This window comes from Ornithodoros turicata, unplaced genomic scaffold (genome assembly GCF_037126465.1).
Source record: "Ornithodoros turicata isolate Travis unplaced genomic scaffold, ASM3712646v1 ctg00000911.1, whole genome shotgun sequence".
Lineage (NCBI taxonomy): Eukaryota > Metazoa > Arthropoda > Arachnida > Ixodida > Argasidae > Ornithodoros > Ornithodoros turicata.
In genome coordinates this window covers 296,507-312,053 of record NW_026999415.1, presented here as the reverse complement: position 1 = coordinate 312,053, position 15,547 = coordinate 296,507, and the positions used below count along the sequence as shown (strand labels likewise).

General features: G+C 46.7%; 1 long non-coding RNA gene across 2 annotated transcripts in view; it reads left to right on the top strand.

The window, feature by feature from the left end:
* LOC135375650 (uncharacterized) overlaps positions 1 to 15,547 on the top strand; it is a 128,409-nt gene that overhangs the window by 45,864 nt on the left and 66,998 nt on the right. The window contains exons 6-8 of one of the 2 annotated variants that reach the window (XR_010417315.1): positions 2,872 to 2,935; positions 2,998 to 3,060; positions 8,036 to 8,368. The exons of the other annotated variant lie outside the window; for it this stretch is intronic. This is a non-coding gene — a long non-coding RNA (uncharacterized LOC135375650). Of the gene's footprint in view, positions 1 to 2,871; positions 2,936 to 2,997; positions 3,061 to 8,035; positions 8,369 to 15,547 lie in introns of those variants that run through there. 2 annotated transcript variants of the gene reach the window in all.

Here is a 15,547-nt window from a genome sequence, read left to right as displayed (position 1 = left end):
TGCAACGTAAAGTTAGTGTCTGTCCAAAGGGGACTACCTCCATACGTAGGTCTGCTGTTTGATGACAATACACGAAAGAGCCTCCATAGGTAATTCTCCTGCTTGATGAGAATACAACGGTATATGAATACGACGAGGTGGCAAGACGTGCACTGCTCTTTGTTTTAGGACGAGAGCAGTACTGTTTTTGAAATGTGATGTGAGCAAGCTTTCATTTGTCCCATCCTACAGCTGGCAATACGGAGACACGCACCGTTGCTGCTTTGTTAGGCCTAGTGGAATTATTTCCCTTAAACTTTTTCACGTTCGTTCCTTGTAACTACAACTGTTTTCTTGAATAACTGGGTGCGAAGCCGTGTCTCCCGTTTGAGACAACGGGCTATGATAAAATGCGCGACAACAAATGTGTATTGGTGTTCAAAGTGCGAGCACCGCAGCGTTACTTTGGAAAATATGTGTTGGATGAGTGAAAACTTGCCGCGCTTGGTAAAGTTCGTGGTGGGCAGAATAAAAGGTATGGTTATTATGAGGCGGTAATGAATGATTTGGAAGCAGTGAGGTTGCTTAAGGAGGAGGGATCGGTTGTGATTGGGGGGAGTGAAGTTGATGTGTTTGATTTGGGAGTAAAGATGAAGAGGGTCACGGTGTTCAGGTACCCGATTGGTTATCCTCACACAGACTTAGAGAAGGAACTGAGGCAATACAGAGTTGTAATTCAAACACAGAAGGAGAAGTACAGTGTGTGACCACGAGGACTGCGAGATGGGTACGGAATTCCTCCTCATGGAGCTTAGAGGGGAACTACCCAGCTTTTTGACGGTGAGAGGGACACGCGTTGAATGTCTGTACCACGGGTTACACGAAAGTGTGCTGAGTGTGATGCGACAGACCATTTAGCTCGTGACTGTAAGACCCTTAGATGACGGTGGTATCTCTCCTTCTATGAAGGAGAATGTGTGAAGTGTAAGGCAGAAAAGGAGAAGAAACGGAACGTCCCAACCGACGTTAAAGTTTCGGTGTGGGGAGGAGCTTCTGATCCTGCTCACACTCCGTGGATTTCCGACGAGAATTTTCCTTGTTTTGGAAACACGGACATGGAGGGGAACAACGGTGTCGCTGAGGATGTGGAAAATTCGGCGGATGTGGGCGGTGGCGATGAAAATTCGGTAGAAATGCGGGAGAATATTGCGGGAAAAGCAGATAAGAAAATGAGCGGGCACTTGAGGAAGAAAGTGCAGTCTTTCATCAGGTTCATCATGAGAACAAGCAGGATGCTGAGGATGACGAAAGCCAGGCTAGAGGAGGAGCCGGAGGCAGTATGTGGAAGGGTGTAGTAGGGGTGGACATCAAGAAAGTTTGAGGTGCTCAAAAGTCGCTCTAGTGATGAGTATGTCGGTAATTCCGGAAGCAACTGTGTAGTGCTTCTAAAAATAATAGAAATAAACCGACACAGAATTTCATAAAAATGTAATTCTGTGTCGCTTTATTTTCCCACCCATCATGTAAAGCCGTCGAGCATATGAGGTAAGTAATTAAATAAATAGATAAAATAAATTCAAAAAAAAGTGCAGAGCGTGTGGGCGACAGTAGTGATAGGAATGATAGAGGCATGACACTGAAGAGCAGGACGGTATGGATACCCTATGGATTCTTACATGGATATGGAACTTTTTAAGTAACAGAAAGCAATTCGTGTTAGTTAACAGTTCCCCGCCTTCATTAGACCGAGTAACTTCCGGAATCCCTCAGGGTTCGATTATTGGCCCCCTGTTATTTCTCATTTACATTAATGACCTTCCATCTGGATTGACATCTCGTATTCGCCTATTTGCTGATGATAGCGTCATTTATCGTCATGTATCAAGTTTCGTCAGAACAAATTGCTCTCCAAGATGACCTTCATAAGATCGCTTCCTGGTGCTCCTCATGGCAGTTACCTATTAACGCCGATAAATGTAAATCAATGTCGTTAACGCGGTCCACCCCACATTATTTCAATACTTTTGTGGTTCGTCTCTGCTTGAACACGTTACCTCATATAAGTACCTCGGGATTAATCTAAGTAGCAACCTTTCTTGGTCCCATCACATCTCTCACACTATAGCTGTCGTTAATCGAACCTTGGGATTCCTTCGGCGGACTCTGAGACTGGCCCCAGTGTCGATGAAAAAGTTAGCTTATACGACGTTCGTGAGGCCAAAGCTCGAATATGCCGCGGCGATATGGGACCCTCATCAGGCGTACCTCATAGACTCTTTGGAGAAGGTTCAAAACCGAGCAGCCCGGTTCATAGCCTGTGACTATCGTCCCGACAGCAGTGTCTTTGCGATAAAATTGAAGCTCGGTTTAACCACATTGACCCTTTGTCGTAGGATTTCTGCGCTGCTATTCTTCCACAATATCTTCCTCTACTCCTCTATACTGCTGCCCCCTAGCCATATATCTCACCGTGTGGATCATGCGTTTAAGGCTAGAGAATACCGATGTAATACTCAGCGTTTTTTCGAGCCTTGTGTTCCTCGAACTAGACGTTGGTGGAACGACCTTCCTCATGACAATGCTACAATTAGTGATCATTTGACTTTTAAGCGAGCAATCCACGATTTATTCTGCTCGCCCTAGTTAACCCTCTTCTTACTCATAACTTTTGGTGCTTTGCTGTTTGTGCCTTGTGACCTTGTACGTACATATGTTCTCGCCCATTGTATCTTATATGGGATGTATCACTTGCCTGACTTTTTCTTATGTTGATTTTGTCTCCATTGTTCTGCTATGCTCCACTCCGTCATGTTGTACCCGGGCGTTTGATGTACATAAAATAAATAAATAAATGAAAAAGGTTGTAATATCACCAATTTCCTCCTCTCACAGCAGACTCTGAAGACAATCATCATGAAGACGGCCATAATTATTCTGTTCCTTCTGGTCGCTTGGGGTGAGTATGGGTGTCTCCCTTCGTGCATGATGAGCTGCACTGTATAACGCCCCTTTTCCCAGGCGCTGTTTCCGAAGCCTTGCCTCATCCTGCCTTACAACGTTCAATCAAGGCTGCTGCCCAAGGTAAGGGCCTATGAAAGTGATTGGGCTCACAAAAGTGCAGTGGGTGCTGAAATGCTCGGTCAAGAAGGCTAGATATTAAAAGTGCGTCTAAATTGTCGCTTCCATGGGAGCCGGAAGGACAGGGTCACATCCACGCCGTCACGTGGCTGAGGAGGGATATTTCTATGTCCAAACGCGTAGCGGGGCAGGTAGGGGAAAGCGTAATCGGAGCTGCACCGTTTGCGAGCAACCCTGTCAAGTCGGATGCCACAAATACTACAGAGGATCAGGCCTATGGAGGTATGGAGAGCGCCAACGATGGCTAGTGAAGGTAGCGAGGCAAGCCCCGCACGTACTTTTGGGATATACGCATGTACGCGATATCTTCTCTGTAAGATCTTCCTCGGTGCCGGGACGGGAATCCTTTGCTTTCCAGCGGCACGGTTGATCATGTTTACCGCGTATGAAATGTTGAAGCCACGACATGGAGCAGCCTCACTTGCAACATAAATAAGGGATAAGTCGTAAGGAACATAGCAAGCATTCCGCAGGGACGCAGCAATCTGTATGCTTTGCGGTCCTTTTGCCGGTAAGATTTTTTTTCAAAAATCCAAATGTTAAACATCCAAACAGTTAAAATCCAAACAGTTAACTGTCCGCCATTTTGCTTCGGTCTGTCGAGTTTCTGTAATGATAAAGTCACGTACGAACGACAGGACACGAGGCAAGCGATGTAGTGGTAAATATCCATTGCCCATCCATTTATTTATATATTTTTATTTATAACGTTTCTTTCGTTATTTATTTGTTGAACAAATTTGTGTGAGATGCGCAGATAGTATGCCGAATTTAAGATAACCTGCGGCGAACTTAGGAAAAAAAGGAAGTCAAGTTTAGCGGAATGAAGCAACCAAGGGAAAACAACGCCTTCCATGGCCAGCGAATGGTGGCTCCCTTATGGTAACCCTTCTTCGGCCAAGTCCGATCCCCCCCTGCATTGAGGATCCCTTTTGGAATGTTCAGGGTTTTGTGAAACAGGGTTCTCAGCTCCTATGCGAAGGGGTCGCCGTGGAAGATCCACCCGCTCGGCACTCGTTGTGACGTCAACAGTTCACACCCTGTCACGAGTACCTCTGTCACACCCTGTGAAACTTCCCGGCTCCGGTGCTCCGATTAAGATTCAATATAACAATTACGAGAGTCGTGTTCAACCTGTGGGAAAACTACCGCCCTTGCCCAACTGGGCACGGGGCTCCCACTCCCGGGGACTTCCGCATCCGTTCGCCTCGCCGGAGGTAGTACGAAACAACCATTCAAATAGCAGAGAAACAACAATTTATTACCATACTTGCATACCCTGCGATGCCAACGATCCGTGACCAGCTCGAGGATATCCCGGGAAGTGCCACAATGCAAACACGCCCGCCTTTTTGAGGGCATCGATGACAGTCTTCAGCGCCCCCTACTACTACACGTGTACGATATCAACGGACGATAAGCGGCTGCACCCGCCGCGAGATAAGTCAATGTTTACAAACCCAACCGTCCCCCGACCAAAAAACTTGACGTGCCGTCACGGCACTGAAAAACAAAAGAGGTCCCAGGGCGCGATCACATACACCCATTCAGTTCATATTTTCAGAGAAGGTCGTCCATGTCGTCGTCGGGAATGTCGATTAGGACGTCATTTCCTCTTGGCGGCTCTGCAGGTTGCTGCTCCATGTCCCGTAACATTTCCGGTCTGTGTCTTTGGATGATCGCAAGGGCTGCTACCACATCGGCATCTCGAACCCTCGAAGCCCGGGCGGCCTCTGTCCTGGCGCGGTGGAGGGACCCGCGTAGATGCGCTGACCGATGGATCTCAGGTACTCCGCAAGTGGGGCACAGGACTCGACGCTCCTCTTCTGAATGCGGCACTACCGGGTCTGCCGAGTGTCTGTCGTCGAGCGTCGCGCCGCGAAAGGGGAGCGGGACTGAGGAGGGGTCCATGCCCCTAAGGGGCCGTGGCTGGGATGCCCACCTAGACCGGGAGGCCCAGGAGACTGGGTGACCATCGTGAATGATCGTCCACGTTGCTCTTGAATGACGCTGACGCGGTCCGAGAGAACCTCCGGAAGACTGGGCGGAGCTCGCCTCCGGAGGGTTCCTACGGTTGGTGTCGGCACGTGGGGGTAGGGGCCTCCTGCGACGAGAACTTGCTGGATTCCGAGGTTGCTGGGACGCCTAAAATGGAAAAGGAAAGGTAATACAGGAAAGTGACCAGAAGGAATCTCCCGGCGAAGAGAGGTTGTTGGACCCTCTAATCACTATGAAGTCGCGGTCGTGTGAATGACAGCGAACTGGATGCCAGGACGAGTCAGGAGCACTAGGTCCTAGTGACCGACGTTTCGGCGGCCACCTACACGGCCTGTAAGGTCGCATACTGTAGGCAGTACTGTATCGGTCGCGAGTCCGTCTGCATGTCGGCGCTCAACCGAAATTAATCCCCGTCGAACACGTGCAACGCGGTTCTGACGCGTGCTCCGGCGTAGGCGGGGATGGTATTCGAGTTCAGCTAAGAGGTCGCCTTGTATAGCACGAACCTCCTACGCCATCCTTCCCGGCTGGTGAAGAGACGGGCTCGAAAATTGGGCGAACGCGTGAGTGGCACTGACGGATAGCCGATGCGACCTTCCGCACTTCAGTCACAGAGGAAACAACCCAACTGAACGGCCGAAGTAAAGCCCGAACGAATTCTACATGGCTCTCGTCGCAAAGCTGAGTACGCTTATGCAGCTCCTTTCGGAAACGGCGTTCGTAATCCGGCAGGAGAAATTCGTTAATGAACCGTGCTGGGAGTCATGGAATGACGTGGAACTCGGCTGCAGCCGATGCCCGCGAACGGCCTCTCCGAGCGTGCCGCCAGCGCAGCTGACGCGGCGTCAGGTAGCGGTAGCGGACGCTAACCTGTGCGGAGTCGTGGATGAGACGCCATCGATACGTCGGACTGCCGCGCGAGCCCTGCGGGTACTACTGCCACCAAGTCAGGCGTCCTACTAGAGCAGGGCCGGGGAACTGCGAGTGCCTCAGTCTTGCTCCAGAGTCGCAGCCACGTAGCAGCTTACAACTGACCGGGAGCGAGGAGCTGGTCACGGAGAACAAGCATAGAACAATTAGCAACGCCGAAAACAACTTGCCGGCCCAAACCGCCAACATACGTGGCACATGACATACGGGAACCCTCCACCGAACGGACTCGGGCCCCACGTTGGGTGCCAGGACAGAGGCCGCCCGGGCTTCGAGGGTTCGAGATGCCGATGTGGTAGCAGCCTTTGCGATCATCCAAAGACACAGACCGGAAATGTTACGGGACATGGAGCAGCAACCTGCAGAGCCGCCAAGAGGAAATGACGTGAGTTGTGGGAAAACTACCGCCCCTGCCCAACTGGGCACGAGGCTCCCACTCCCGGGGCCTTCCGCATCCGTTCGGAGGTAGTACGAAACAACCATTCAAATAGCAGAGAAACAACAATTTATTACCATACTTGCATACCCTGCGATGCCAACGATCCGTGACCAGCTCAAGGATCCCCCGGGAAGTGGCACAATGCAAACACGCCCGCCTTTTTAAGGGTATCGAGGACAGTCTTCAGCGCCCCCTACTACTACACGTGTACGATATCAACGGACGATAAGCGGCTGCACCCGCCGCGAGATAAGTCAATGTTTACAAACACAACAAACCTAAGAAGGAAAAGAAATCTAAGGGCCAGTTCTCCCTTGAGCGGGCGGCGGAAGTAGAGGCGCATTTCCGCCGCCCCGTCAGCGCTCACGATTTTCATGTTCCCACCACAGTGGCATTCCGTCGTCCAAAGCAGACGAAAAATCAGGAGGCGTGGCCTTTCTGTGGCATCTAATTGGTCGCCAGTACATCGTCCTCGGCAGTTCTCGCCGACGTCGTGAAAGAAGTTCGGCATGGCAGTTTTTTGGCTCGATGTCTCTCCTCTCCCGACTCCGGAAATGCGAGTCTAGTCCCGCAGCCGGCTCACGACGCCGCGTCGGGCGTCGCCAAGTGAGAACTGGCCCTAATCCGTCGACTACGTACGCCGTTGGAGATAACAACAGGCGATAGCGCGCCAGAAGACTACTGCAGCGCCACCATGCGCCATCAGCCGCCAAAACGCGTTTAATAAAAACATTGCGCGAGATCCACGCAGAATGTATCCGTTGGTGTCGCTATCCCATGGGTTTTGAATTACCGTACACCATCGTTAAGTCGCACGTTACGCACTATACATTCAATGTTGATTTCTTTTCTTATTTTTTTTTTTTCGTTTCTCGTCCCGCGTAAGCCTTGAGTGGCTAAGTAACCATCCCGGCCCTCCCACTGCATTTCTTCGAGCCGCAACGGGAAGAGTTTTTTACATAAATACAATACAAGTGCATAGGGTCAACCCTCGATTTGTCAATGGTGTTTCTCGGAAAATCCTTCGTACAATGTCGGGCTGTAGCTCAGAATCGAGAATGCATTCGAGCAATGCATACAAGACTTACCCTTGTTATGTGTTAGCTCCTTGACTTCCTTCAGCATCGTCTCTCTTTTCTCTAGGGGAGCAGGAATCACTGCGTCAGTGTTCTAATCGGTAGATATGCGTCAAGTATGGGCGCGTTGCTATAAGGAACCTCGTGTTTTCAGCGAGGGATGAGGATAATGCAAATAGTGTAAATAATCACAACCATTTGGTTCTTCCGTCGAATTTCGCCTGATATGTGTACATTGGAATGGCTGCTAGATTTTACATACTTTTTAGCATATTTTTACATATTTATTACGATAGTTTGCACGCACAGCATCTAGGTTGTTACTGTGTCACATGAAAGTGAAGTGTAATCAGGGTAGTTACTTGTGTAATTAGATAATTATGTTAATAAAATATTCTGAAAAAGTAGTGTCCATTTTGTTCCAACAACCTGTAGTTGTATAGTTGCAATATATTTTTATTTATTTCCATGTTAGCGCTGCGAAGCAACTGTGGCTATGAGCAGCGTACAGATGTGGACAGATGGAGAGAGGACAGCAGGAAGGAGTGGGGGGTTAGTATGTGTCCTGGGCCGACTTCAGGGGGAACTGGGCCGACATTCGTCTGGAAAGTCTTCGGAAAACGCAGGGAGAACATCAGGCAGCGCAGCCGGTGAGGGGGTTCGAACCCGTGTCACGTCCCAGTCTGGGCGTGGAAAGTGATCATCTTAACCCTCTGTGCCACGGGAGCTGACTGCAATATATTGATCTGTATATATTTTGAGGGAGTAACTTACAACCACGACGATGAAAGATGGAAATCATTGAAGAGGTTAGCCAGGCTGTAGGACTCGAACCCACATCTTCTGAATTACCGAGTGGGTTCGAGTCCCACAGCCTGGCTAATCTTTGCAGTGACTTCCATCTTTCTCGTTAATTTTTTAGGCAATTTGAGACTTTGTATCTCTTTGTCCTCTCTGTGTTGTTCCAGCCTCAGAACAGTTCTTTCACGTTAGAACCACGATTAAGTGAGGTCTTATCACTGGACCAGCCTCAGACGTCCTTTTGTCGTTCTTTAGACGGTTGTTACTGCGCAGATTACCTTTTGTTGTTTTGAAGGAGTATGTTGGCACTCAACCGGTTTGAGCTTACTCCTGAAAACACCGAGAAAATACAACTGCTTATCACAAACGCGCATTAGATGCACTGGCAATTACGACGATCGACACTACGAGTGCTACAATAAACATTTATTTCGAGAGTTGTTTTTACCCGGACCTCGTTCCAATTATACTGTATGTAACTGAAACAGAAATAAGTGACTTTACTTATTTATTTATTTGAGTACTTTAAAGACCTCAAGAGCGTATTACATAACGGAGTGGTGAGTAGCACGTGTGAAAAAGTACAATAGAAGCACACAACAAAAGTATCACAAAAAGTAAATAAATAAATAAGAAATATCGAGCTGACAAGGAAAGAAGACCAGGTGCACAATGGGAAGAGCATGATGAATCTGAAGCCCTGCATTGGAGGAGAGCGGCCTTTAAACCAGCAGTGTCGTGTGTACGACAAACATGTTCAGGCTGAAGATTCCAATCACTAGTTGTTTTACGAGAGAATTATTTTAGAAAGGAAGTGATGTTACAATGGAAAAGCTTAATCAAATGGAGTGGTCCAGACGAGATGAAATGTAGTAGTTAGCAGGGACTAGGAGATGATAGCGAGTGTTTGTGTTATGATACATTTTATGGAAGAGACACAGCCTGGCTATCAACCGTCTTGACGAGAGAAGATCGACGTCAAGGTTTTTCTTTATACGTGAAACACTCGCGTCTCTGGAATAGTTAGATGTAATGAAGCACATTTTGAACTGACTCTAATGCTTGAATTAAGTACTATTGATGGGGATCCCATATGGCCGATGCGCATTCCAGTTTGGGCAGCACGAATGCACGGTATGAAGGCAGTTTTACGTGATGTGGTGCAAGCACAACATGCCTACGGAGATCTACAGCTTTTTCCGGCGTTATTAATCCTCTTGTCGTACATTTTAATCCTTATGCCATGACATTTAATCCTTTTGTCATCGGAATTAATCCTCCTTTCATTATTTTTAATCCTCATTTCACATAATTTAATCCGTATCTCATGCAATTTAATCCAAGTGACTATGTGTGGGCTACATGACTTTTTTTGTGTATTTTGGGACAATTCCCATGTGTACGCATATTGCACATGCTTTTCACTAATATTGTGGGTTTCTGCACCATAATGGGATACTGCGGGACTGTCAATCTGGATTACGGTGTTGTGGAACTATAACCATGTCTACGAGTATTACTCATCGTTTTCATTAAAAACGTGGGTTTGTGCATTGTAATGGGATACTCTCGGACTCTGTATATGGATTACGATACTGTGGGACTATTTCCATGTGTACGGTGTTACCCATGCTTTTCATTAGATATGCGGGTTTCTGCATTGTAATGGGAAAATGTGAGACTGTCGATCTTCATTGCAATATCCTGGGACTATAAGCAAGTCTATGGTTATTCCCAGTGCTTTCCATTAGAAACGCGTTTTCTTGCACTGTAATGGGATATTGTTTGACCGTCAATCTTAATTACGATATTGTGGGACAACTTCCATGTCTATGGGTATTACCCATGCTTTTCATTCAAATGCAGGTTCCTGGAGTATAACGGGACAGTGTGGGAATGTCTCTCTGGTTTAGGATATTGTGGAACTATTCCCATGTGTGCGGGTATTACCCAGGCTTTTCGTTAAATATGTGGGTTTCTGCACTGTCATTGGATACTGTGGGACTATTCCCATGTGTGCGGGTATTACCCACGCTTTTCGTTAAATATGTGAGATTCTGCACCGTCATCGGATACTGTGGGACTATTCCCAACTACCGGGTATTACCCATGCTTTTTGTTAAATATGTGGGTTTCTGCACTGTGATGGGATACTGTGGGACTATTCCCATGTGTGCGGGTATTACCCATGCTTTTTGTGAAATATGTGGGATTCTGCACTGTAATGGGATATTGTGGGACTATTCCCATGTGTGCGGGTATTACCCATGCTTTTTGTGAAATATGTGGGATTTTGCACTGTAACGGGATAATTTGGGATATTCCCATGTGCCTGGGTATTACCCATGTTTTTTGTGAAATATGTGGGATTCTGCACTGCAATGGGATACAGTGGGTCAATTCCCATGTGTGCGGGTATTACCCATGCTTTCTGTTACATATGTGGGGTTCTGCACTGTAATGGGATACTGTGGGGCAATTCCCATGTGTGCGGGTATTACCTATGCTTTCTGTTACATATGTGGGGTTCTGCACTGTAATGGGATACTGTGGGGCAATTCCCATGTGTGCGGGTATTACCTATGCTTTCTGTTACTTATGTGGGATTCTGCACTGTAATGGGATACTGTGGGAGTATTCCCAGGTGTGCGGGTATTACCCATGATTTCTGTTAAATATGTGGGATTCTGCACTGTATTCGGATACTGTGGAACTATTCCCATGTGTGCGGGTATTACCCATGCTTTTTGTTAAATACGTGGGATTCTGCACTGTAATGGGATACTGTGGGACTATTCCCATGTATGCGGGTAGTACCCATGCTTTTTGTTAAACATGTGGGATTCTGCACTGTAATGAGATACTGCGGGACAATTCCCATGTGTGCAGGTATTACCCATGCTTTCTGTTAAATATGTGGGATTCTGCACTGTAATGGGATACTGTGGGAGTGTTCCCATGTGCGCGGGTGTTACCCATGCTTTTCATCAAATATGTGCGTTTCTACACCGTAATGGGATACTGTGGGACTGGCAATATTGATTACGATATCCTGGGACTATAAGCATGTCTATGGGTATTCCCCTTGCTTTTCATTAAAATCGCAGGTTTTTGCACTTATGGGATACTGTGGGACTGTCAATCTAGGTAGCGGTATTGTGGGACCATTCCATGTCTACGGATTAAAAATGTGGGTTTCTGCACTGTAATGTGATTATCTGGGACTGTCTATCCTGATTACGATACTGTTGGGCTATTCCCACGTCTACGGGTATTCCCCGTGCTTTTAATTACAAACGCGGGTTTTTGCGCTGTGATAGGACTCTGTGGGTCTATCAATTTGGATCACAATATTGTGGGACTATTTCCATGTCTACGGTTATTACTCACGCTTTTAACTCAAAATGAGGGTTTCTGCACTGTAATGGGATACTATGGGACTGTCTATCTGGATCACAGTATCCCATTACAGTCCAGAAATCCGCATAAATAATCAAAAGCGTGGGCAATACCCTCACACATGGGAGTAGCCTCACAAAATCCTAAACCAGATAGACAGTCGCGCAGTATCCCTTTATACTGCAGAAACCCGCATTTTGAATGAAAAGCATGGGTAATACCCATAGACGCTGAAATAGTCCAACGATATCATAATCCAGATTGACAGACCCACAGTATCCCATTACAGTGCAAATAACCACGTTTTTAATTGAAAGCAGAGGGAATACCCATAGACATGCATATAGTCCCAGGATATCGTAATCAAGATCGACAGTCCCACAGTATCCCATTAAGGTGCAGAAACCCGCATATCTAATAAAAAGCATGGGTAATACCAGCACACATGTGAGTAGTCCCACAATATCGTAAGCAAGGTTGACGGTCCCACTGTAACCTATTACGGTACAGAAACCCGTATTTTTAATCAAAACCATGGGTAAAATACGTAGACATGGGAATAGTCCCACGATACCGCAATCTAGGTGGACCGTCCCACAGTATCTCATTATGGTGAGGAAACCCGCATTATTAATGAAAAGCATGTGCAATACCCGTAGAGATGGGAGTTGTTTCAAAATACCGTAATCAAGATTGACAGCCCCGCAGTATCCCATTAGTGCAAAAACCCGCGTTCTTATTCAAAAGCAGGGGAATACCCATAGACACGCTTATAGTCCCAGGATATCGTAATCAAGATTGCCAGTCCCACAGCATCCCATTACTGTGCAGAATCCCACATATTTAACGAAAAGCATGGGTAATACCCGCACACATGGGAATAGTCTCCCAGTGTCCCATTGCAGTGCAGAATACCACATATTTAACAAAAAGCATGGGCAATACCCGCACACATGGGAATAGTCCCACACTATCCCATCACAGTGCAGAATCCCACATATTTAAAAAAAAGCATGGGTACTACCCGCACACATGGGAATTGACCCACTGTATCCCTTGCAGTGCAGAATCCCACATATTTCACAAAAAGCATGGGTAATACCCAGGCACATGGGAATAGTCCCACATTATCCTGTTACAGTGCACAATCCCACATATTTCATAAAAATCATGGGTAATACCCGCACACATGGGAATAGTCCCACAGTATCCCATTACAGTGCAGAATCCCACATATTTCACAAAAAGCATGGGTAATACCCGCACACATGGGAATAGTCCCACAGTATCCCATCACAGTGCAAAACCCACATATTTAACAAAAAGCATGGGTAATACCCGGTAGTTGGGAATAGTCCCACAGTATCCGATGACGGTGCAGAATCTCACATATTTAACGAAAAGCGTGGGTAATACCCGCACACATGGGACTAGTCCCACAGTATCCAATGACAGTGCAGAAACCCACATATTTCACGAAAAGCCTGGGTAATACCCGCACACATGGGAATAGTTCCACAATATCCTAAACCAGAGAGACATTCCCACACTGTCCCGTTATACTCCAGGAACCTGCATTTGAACGAAAAGCATGGGTAATACCCATAGACATGGAAATTGTCCCACAATATCGTAATTAAGATTGACGGTCAAACAATATCCCATTACAGTGCAAAAAAACGCGTTTCTAATGGAAAGCACTGGGAATAACCGTAGACTTGCTTATAGTCCCAGGATATTGCAATGAAGATCGACAGTCTCACATTTTCCCATTACAATGCAGAAACCCGCATATCTAATGAAAAGCATGGGTAACACCGTACACATGGAAATAGTCCCACAGTATCGTAATCCATATACAGAGTCCGAGAGTATCCCATTACAATGCACAAACCCACGTTTTTAATGAAAACGATGGGTAATACTCGTAGACATGGTTATAGTTCCACAACACCGTAATCCAGATTGACAGTCCCGCAGTATCCCATTATGGTGCAGAAACCCACAATATTAGTGAAAAGCATGTGCAATCTGCGTACACATGGGAATTGTCCCAAAATACACAAAAAAAGTCATGTAGCCCACACATAGTCACTTGGATTAAATTGCATGAGATACGGATTAAATTATGTGAAATGAGGATTAAAAATAATGAAAGGAGGATTAATTCCGATGGCAAAAGGATTAAATGTCATGGCATAAGGATTAAAATGTACGACAATAGGATTAATAACGCCGGAAAAAGCTGTAGTTTGGTAACTGTGAACATGACTCTACAAACAGCACACCATCATTGGTCCCATATCGGTCCAAGATTGGCAGCCAATATGATAATAATTTAATAATTGGGGGTTTACGTCGCGAGACAACTGAGATCATGAGCGACGCCACAGCGGTCGGTCTGTGGATTGCTTTTGCCCACCTGAGGGTTCTTTAACGTGCAATGAAAGCTCATCACACGGCACCCCGTATTTAACGTCCCTCGCGGAAGACGGCGTGTCTAAGCAACTTGTACCCTGCCACCAAGTTGCTGGCGTCCTCGGCCGGGTTCGAACCCGCGATCTCGGGATCAGAAGGCGAACACGCTACCGACTGAGCCACCGTTACCGTTACCGTTGGTCCAATATATAGGCCATGCAACAAAGGTCCGGTAATACGGCAATGAAACTGCCAATATTGGTCCAATGTTGCAAGCCCGTGGTGAGCCAACGTAGAATACGAATGGTCTGTAGCTATAGTAACTGCCACTCCTATCTAGTTTTAATTTATTTGAATGGCAGCACGACAACGGGAAGGCATCACGGTACAATGCATTTTTTCTTTCGGCTTTTTCCTTATATTTATCAGTGTAGATACTGAAACACTGCCATGGGTGGCACGCGGTGGTGAGATAGAGGGATGGCGCTCGGTCTGGGATTCGAGTAGTCCTACAGAACTACCCATCACTGAGAACATATCGACCAAAAAAGTAAGAAATAGTTGTTGCCAGAATACTTCGCGGGAGCGCGAGTTAAATTTTAGCGATACTATTCTGGTTTTTCCCTTACACATATCAGAAGATTTCAGAATATTAAAATATAACCATCGGTTGAAAGCTGGCTACATTGGCACTTTGTCTTCACGACATACCAGTGTACCGCCAACGAAGCGACATCGTTCACTACGCAATTCGAGAAAGTAATTTTATGGGCGACATTGCTTCAAACCGCAATAACAATAACATGCTGGTCATTCCCTAACATGACGGGCCTTATTTGTCCATTTTTGTGTACCTGCGGTTGAGCCAAAATAACAGCACTTATTGCTTTTCATTGGCTTGATTGGCCCTCCTTAGGCCCAATGAAGCCGGGACAGTGCCAATATTGGACCAATACTGTGTGCTGCTATGGTGGAGAGAATCTGCAAAAGTACCTGTAATAACATCTAAAGCACACATCCCGAGCTATCGCATGCCGGCCATAGCTATAGCTTGTGTCCCGTCGAAACACTTGTCCTTGTGGCTGCGATGGGGCCCTAGGACATGTGCTACGCTGTGTGCGAGCCGCTAATTCTACATCTCGCTCATGATGATGAAGAACTGAAGGACTGGGGGGGGGGGGGGGAGAAGAACAGCCTCTGTTCGAAATATGGGCGGCTCCCCTTGAGGACACTTCCCTTCATATTTCTTTACTGGATTTTCTTCCCTTCTGCATCTCTTGATGACATCTAACTGGACACATTACTTCCAAGGACAGCTGCATGCAATCATTTAATTACAGACACACAAATCCAGTTTGTGACGGGTATT